Below are 8121 nucleotides of genomic sequence, written 5' to 3'. Positions count from 1 at the left end.
CACACGATTTGTTGTGTCGACCGGTAAAATCTCGCCTTTCTGTGGCGTGGCGCGGTGGCATTTAATTTTATTGAGTTTGTTTTGGTGTGTTATTTGAGGGAGTTTGTTGTGGTGTTTTCTGAGGAGTTAGTACCTATAGTAAAAGGGTAAGTATTTTAAATTTTAAATACCTAATAACTGTAAACGTATAATTGTATTATTGCGTTGCCTAAAATTTGTGATGGTCTTTAAAAACTATAGAAAAAGGAAATAATTTTTTTTTTTGAGTCTGGTAAATATAAATATTGACACTTACTTTGAGTATCATTATTATTAGACATAAAATTAAGATGGATAGGTGATTGTATTAAAAATAAAGCAAATTCCATTTATTCCAAATATCCGGGTAAATATTTAATGTATTGGTACGAAATAAAATGTATTTAATTGGAATGAATAATTATTTTGTACAAATACATATTCAAAATATCTAAGTCAAGTAAATTTTTTACTTGAAATGTCAATTTTTTCAAATTTTGAACTTTATTTTTTCTCTTTTAGGAAGAACATGGATTGGACCAATGAACTCATTATGGAGTTTATACAAGGGTATAAAAAACATCCCATATTATGGAATTACAAGCATCCAGGACATAAGAACAGAAACCCATTACATGATGCATAGACTCAGATTGCAAATGAAATGTCGACTGAGGTATCAGTGGCAGAATTAAAAAAAAAAGAGTCCTTAATGTCTACATAAGAAAAAAGGTCGTTGATTCTACCACAACGGGCTCAGGCACCAATGATATTTATAAACCCTCATGGTTTGCCTACGACGCCATCGACAGGCTTATTAGATCCGCAAGAAATAAATCAGCATCTTTAAGTTCGGAGGTATTTATTATAAAAGTTAATTGACATGAAAAATTATCTAAACTGATCGAAAAAAGTTAAGGATATTGTGTTATCGCTTTTTAATATCATTTTTCTATAAAAAAATTGATATTGTTATTAAAGAGTGATAACAAAATATCCTTAACTTTTTTCGATCGTTTTTATTAGATCCGCAAGAAATAAATCAGCATCTTTGAGCTCGGAGGTATTTATTATAAAAGTTAATTGACATGAAAAATTATCTAAACTGATCGAAAAAAGTTAAGGATATTGTGTTAACGCTTTTTAATATCATTTTTCTATAAAAAAAATGATATTGTTATTAAAGAGTAATAACAAAATATCCTTAACTTTTTTCAATCAGTTTATTACAGTATAGTATCAAAAAAAGAAATAAAAACTAATTAATGTTGTATTGCTACGCAACTGCTCCATTGGAAACAAAATATTCAGCATACTCTTTTTGAATTTCTTTAGCTTCTTGAGAAGGTTTCTAGGTTTATTCGGTAAGGGAATTAACGAAGTCGTTGAACTATCTTTACGCCAGGTCCCATCCATTATTTGCCCATTTACCTCAATATCAAATGAACCATTTGGGGTATCCTAGATGTTTTACTTTTTCTTAGAAAGTTATGCAGTTGTGTGCATGTCATACAGACTAAAGCTGCTTTTTCGGGCCGCAATAACATAGGAGCCCTAAGAACTCAAAATACGGAAGCTACAATTCCAAAAACGTTCTCAACAACCCTACGTGCCCTACAAAGTCGGTAATTATAAATTCTTTTCATGCTATTTTTTAAGTGAGTTCCAGAATATGGTTTTAATAATGATCTGCTCATTGGAAATGCATCGTCTCCGATGAATACATACGGGACTGGTTTCTCACGACCTATTAATGGCTCCGTAGGTGGTAGTGATAGTTCATTTTTAATCATTTTCTTATATAATGTTGTACTTCAAAAACTCCAGCATCATTCATTCGGCCCTGGGCACCAATATCAACAAATGTAAAGTTATAATCATAGTCAACTAAAGCCATTAGCACTATACTAAAGGATTTTTTATAATTAAAATATTCCGATTCACTATTAAATGGAGCCTGCAACACTATATGTTTTCCATCTATTGTGCCCAAGCAGTGTGGAAAATTCCAGTAGTATTGAAACCCGTTTGCAATTTTCATCCATTCTTGTTGTGTTTTTGGAATCTGAAAAGAAATAATTTTTAATAATAAAATATACCTAATTATAAATAAATATTATTTTTAAAATATATCTACAAATAACAAAAATACAGAGTGTTCCAAAAAGTTGTTGCCAAACGTTAACAGCAGCTAGTTACTTTAAAAAGAAGAAAAAAAAAGTTTTTTAAGCAGAAATGGTTCATTTCGAACACACATGGTATTTTAAATGAAAAGTTCCATATTTTAATTGGACTAAAAAAACGATAAAAAACATTTTTTCTTCTTTTTGCAAGATCTATCTTCGTAAAATTCCATGTTAAATAAGCCTTAAAGTTGTAGTCCATTTACATTTGTTTTCTAGCTAGAGAGTGTTTAAGTCTAAAACAAATGAAAATGGAACTTATGCCATTTTTAATTTAGTATTATAATTTTTCTAGGATCAAGTAAGCGAAGATTTTGTCGATACTGATCAATCCCAAAATGAGTCCCAGGTCGATGAGAGTCCCAGCCTCCTACCCCAGATGCTCAAAAGGATATTCCTTCATCCTAGAAAAGCCCAAATCCCCAATTTCAAAAACCGCAAGTTACAAAAAGAAAGCGAGTTATAAACACTGGTGACCAGGAAGACGTAGCAAGGCAGCTGCGCGCAGCAGGAACAGGACTAGAGAATTTAGCTTCAATGGCTCCGCAACCTTCTGCATCGGATGCTCCCGCTTTATTTGGCCAACTTATCGCAGAGAAACTAAGAAGACTGTCGCTTCGGACAAGATTAGTGCTTCAAAACAAAATTGATAATTTGGTGTTTGAAGCCGAGTTGAATGAGATTGTAAACCCCATCAACTCATATCCTATTTCCAATACACCAAGTTCTTCTTCTAGTCCAGCATTCACCCAACCTCCATCTCCAAATCTACCCTACTCCGATCATCAGTTTTCCTTACCCTCCACCTCTAGCTCAACCAATGTATCAAATAATAATCCCTTATCCTCCCCTTTCCAAAACTCTAGTTGTCAACCCCCTAATAATACAACTACCCAAAATAATAATGAGTCCTCGATACGACTATATTATTCAAGTTTTGACGGCTAAACATATTATTACCAAGTGATACGTATCGTTATGTTCAAATTGTAGGGGCATATAGTAGACTACTATTTTCATAGGCTTGTAATAAATAAAGATAGACTTTTACTTTAATATTTTTTAGTTTTAAAATTAGACCTACTTTGTGCTCCTAAAATTTTAATATAACAATGCAGAACGACTTAGATTTATTTCAATAAATAACAGCTAAACATAACATACAACTTACTGATGGTCTGATTTGATACCTTAAACAAATAGCCAATACTGGTAAAACTGTCGCCAGTCGCTAAAAATCGAAGCGTTATTGCTCTTGTATGGAAATGGCCTTTCGCATATTGATATCTTGTTTTTAGATATGTGGCCCAATTTTATTTAAAATGATTTCAAAGTCCTCGGCAGACATGCGGCAAAAATTCATAAATTTCCCAGAAGGTTCCTTTTGTAGATCAGCTAGCAAGGTTAAGCCGTTGGATCTAAAATTTAATATACCTAATAGTTAAAAAAATGTATGTATCACGGGAATGAGGCGACAATCTTAGAGTCGGAATATTATGAGAAAATGCCAGTAACCTGAGATGCGCCAAAATCCATTTCGTACCATATAAATCGACACTTGGATGCGCGAATGTTGACGCCTGTTGATGTCTCTGGCATTTTCTCATAATATTCCAACTCTACAAAATAAAACCAAAATTCCTAGTCGCCCGTTATTCGTTAGTAGACACCGGAATTTTAACACAGAAAATTTGAGGTCATAATGAAATTTCATAATTTGTTTAAATAAAATAAAATTTAAGAAATATTCAAATAGCTAGGTAACAATTTAAATTAATCGTGCATAAAGTTTTAAATGCGTTTCTGCCTTAAAACTGGTATAATTTTTATTGCGCTTTTATAGCTCGATATAGTGCATATCAGATCATACAAATTTTGAAAAGCCTACTTAACCTTATAACTTTCAAAAATCCTATTAAAATAAGTATACTTACTGTCCTCTACTTTTATGTATTGATAACATCCACCAACGCCTTTTTATTTTTTTTCTTTCGTAAATTTTGAGCACAAGTCAATACAATAATGCCTGCAGCAATACCGGCGGCTAAAGTTTTAGCTTCCATTTTATTTCACCTAGGTTTAAACTTATATAAATTTAAAAACAAATAATATAAATTTTACAAATATAAATTTGATGCGCCAGAGCAAACGTTGGAACCAATATGTGTCCAATGTTTCAACTGAAAAGTTCGTAGCATCGTGTGGGAGGTACACTGGCAAAACGCCGTGTGTCGAACGTTGTATCAAACATTGGGTCGAACGTTGGACCTAACGTTTGCCACATCGTCTGGGAGCGGCTTTATTCTATAATCATATTGAGTAGTTTACTTTTTTTAGCGTTGTTAATTTTTGAAACAAAACAAAAATGTCTAGTCTTACGCGTTTTATGGGTGGCGATAAATGTTATTATTTAAATTGCGACAACCTTAGGCGGAAATGCAGTTTGAAAATGTTTAAGTTTCCCATTAAAAGACCAAATATTTGTCACGATTGGGTTTTTAACTGTGGTAAGTTCATCAAAACAAACTTATTAGTTTCCTAGATTTTTGTTTTCGTTTTTTGCTTTTATAAATTCGCTCTTAGAACATTGAAAGGCTAGAATTAGTAAACAACAACTTTGTTTGAGTCCAACATGTGCACAGGGGCAAGAGGGGTGTTTTATTTACAAACATATTTGTCGATTCTCTGTTGTCAAGTCGACACAAGTTTCCAACGGAGGAAATTTTTAGCTATATTTTAACAAACATTATAACGTTAATTTAACTTATTTCTGTTATATTTTATAGGAAAATTTAAAATAAAAAGTATAAATACTACAATTAACCTATTTTAAGAATAAATATAATATCCTTAAGCAAAAAAAAAACAAAATTATTAACATTCTTATCCCTAAAACTGCTTCTAAAAAATTTGAAGCGACAACACCGGAGCTTAAGCGCCTAAACCATACGCGTTGTGTCATCTGTCAAACGGCTTTTTGTTTATATTCGGGATTCGTGTATTTTCTTTAATTTTTGGTTTAAAAAGGAAAAAAGGCCACGTTTTAGTGTTTTTTTAAATTGCTAGGATGGCAAAAACTTGTGTCGTTTGTGCCGCATCATGATAAAAACGTGATTCAAGCCGATCTTTTCACAAGTAAGTACCGATACTTTCATAACATCACATCATGGGGTAACCATCATCATAAACGTAGAATAGGGGATCTTATAGATATAAACCTAATAAAAATTTGAATGTGAAAGTGTGCGTAAAATACCAACATATTTATATTTTTAAATCTAAATATTTTTTTGAACATATTCATCTATTAATAGGCTATAAAAGATATAAAACTAGAATTTTGTCCCTGGTTTTATTACAGGATTTTATGTTTTTTTTGTTGTTTTGGCAGAAAAAATGCATAAGACCTATGTACCTATCTATATATAGTTTGATTTCTATGTATAAAGTTAATTTTGTCTTTCTTTAAAATTTGTTCCATAATTTTTTTTTGTTTTACCTTATTGCAACTTACAATAATATATATAGTAATTGGCACCACATATTAATTTATTACTGTAATTTTTTTCTGCTTTTTGATTAAATATCAAATACTTATTATAGATTGCCCAATGATTATGCCCAAAGGGAACAATGGGTTTCATTAATGGAAATCAACACATTTAAAAAGAACATATTTGTTTGTTCAGATCACATCCTTAGAAGTGATATAAGGGAGATAATATTATCAGTAGCCAGACTTTATTAAAAAAATCAGCTCTACCTCAAAGGTAATTTTTTTAAATATATTTTTCTAGTATATTTATAGGTATGAGTATATTTTACCTTAGAATTATTGATAAAGGTTTGCATGCTTTTATTTACTACATTATGTAAGTTAAAAAAACAACCTTTTAAAACTTGTGCTTGGGCTATGTTGTAAAACATACAGCTTCTTCACAAAAAGTATTAGTGTTACTCATATAAGATTTATTTATACCTAATACTTATTAAATTAGGTATGTGTGTAAAACTATTTTTTTACTAGGATTTCTGATGCACTGGTTAAAAACACAGCAGCCAATAATTCAGTTAATTTACCAAGTGATTTACCCTTCAAAGCTACAGGGGTAGCTTTCCTGAAGAGTGCAAAAACTTCTTTAGCTTTCAAAATGGTATATAGTACAAACAGTGAAGCTAATATAGACACATATGGATAATTAAAATAGATTAATATTCTTGATACACCAAATTTTGTATAATTACAGATCTGATCATTCATCATCAACAATAACTGCATCTGAGAATTATAGTTCTACAGTAACCGTGGAGTCTAGGTCAACAATTACTATTTCTCATCCAAGCCGTTTTTGTTTAACTGCTACACATTCCCTGACTCTGCCAAGGAAAAGGTAAAAATACACTCAAAATAGACTACTAGTTTTATGCCATGTATCATCCTATTCTATATATCTTATTTAAAAGTGATATGGTATTTTATTGTATTATATTTGTTTAATTAAATGCAATTAATCAAATGTATGACATTACAAAGATTCTCTATAATAACATACATTTTATTGATCAATTGGATTATCATAATACATTTTTTTAATTTTTTCTTTTTAATTTTGGTAATACTATATTTTTATGTATATTATTCTAGGGTAAAATCAAAATGATATCCTGAGGACCTAAGCACTGATGATTCCACCGTTTCAAGAGCTTAATCACTTGTCACCAGATTATGGAAAAAAAAATAAAGAACAAAAAATTAAAATTCGAAGATTGCAACAAGCAAATTTGCGCCAAAGAAATTAAATTAGATGTCTCAAGTCATTATTAAAATACTTACATGAAATAATAACATGATTTTATGGAAAAGCCCAATATACTACATATTTTATTTGACTTGTAAAAGCACTTGTTTGTATATTACTACTAATAAACTCTCTAATCTAATCTATTGTACATAGTCTTTATTCTTAGCTTAGTTTTTTAGTATAAATTAATATGATATAATATTTGGTATTAGGTATTATATAGGTCACTATTAAATGTGTCAAAACCATTATACAGGCTAAATACTCATAATAAAAATCTTATAACCTACAAAAAACCTGCAACTCCTTCACTATTTGAACATCCTTGTAGTTTTAACTTTTTCCGCTGAAGCAATACTGTCCCTTTGAAAAAGTCAGCAGCATAGAAGTATATATTATGTGATGTAAGTAAGTGATGTAAAACTGAGTTTTGTCCAATATAACAATAACAATAAAATTTTGCAAAATGTTAAAAATTTGTGTCTTAAAACATGATTTATTAAGAAATCTATAATATTATATTAATAAAATATTTAATTTCCATAAAAATGCTTTGACAAAAATGCTGCCTTTCATTAGGACCTTCCTTTAATGAAGTCCATTAAAAAAAACACATAAATAGCTCATAAATGGTAATATTACTTATACTCAAACTCTTTAATTATTAATTAATACAAATTTATCAGGTAAATATTTGTTGACGACGTCACTGGTAAAGAGTGCTTGTATCTGTGACATAAACAATGCGATCGAGCGGCGTTGCGATGCCATTACCGTTTTCTCGTTTCTTCGTACTTTATTTTCATTTACTTAACTTATATTGACTTCGATATAGAGTAGCTTATCAAATTTATTTTTAAAAAATGCTTGATATTTTATTAAAGGGGAGCAGTAGTATTGTTTTGTGCCTTCGGAAACAACTGAAAATTTTGATGATATTATAAAGTGATTTTTGCCATTTCTCTATAAGCACTTGGCATCATTGCATCAGAGATGTTGCAAGCAAACAAACCTGCCCATAGTTCCACGGCATGCTACTTCTAGCCTTTCAATGTTCTAAGAATTCGCTAATATGGATAATTTTTTACCTGATGGTAAATCGTTTTTGAGTTTAGAAA

The 8121-nt window shown here is 30.5% G+C and overlaps 1 long non-coding RNA gene across 2 annotated transcripts; it reads left to right on the top strand.

Annotated features, from left to right (window-relative positions):
• The first annotated feature begins 4784 nt into the window (after positions 1-4784).
• On the top strand, positions 4785-7064 carry LOC126738869 (uncharacterized). 2 transcript variants are annotated; one of them, XR_007661472.1, is made up of 4 exons: positions 4785-5336; positions 5805-5971; positions 6229-6592; positions 6847-7064. It is a non-coding gene; the product is annotated as an uncharacterized LOC126738869 (long non-coding RNA). The 2 variants fall into 2 exon arrangements; XR_007661471.1 differs by lacking the exon at positions 4785-5336 and having other exon boundaries at positions 5662-5971.
• Positions 7065-8121: the final 1057 nt, after the last annotated feature.

This window comes from Anthonomus grandis, chromosome 7 (assembly GCF_022605725.1).
Source record: "Anthonomus grandis grandis chromosome 7, icAntGran1.3, whole genome shotgun sequence".
NCBI classification, from domain to species: Eukaryota; Metazoa; Arthropoda; class Insecta; order Coleoptera; family Curculionidae; genus Anthonomus; species Anthonomus grandis.
This window is presented reverse-complemented; position numbering and strand designations above follow the sequence as displayed.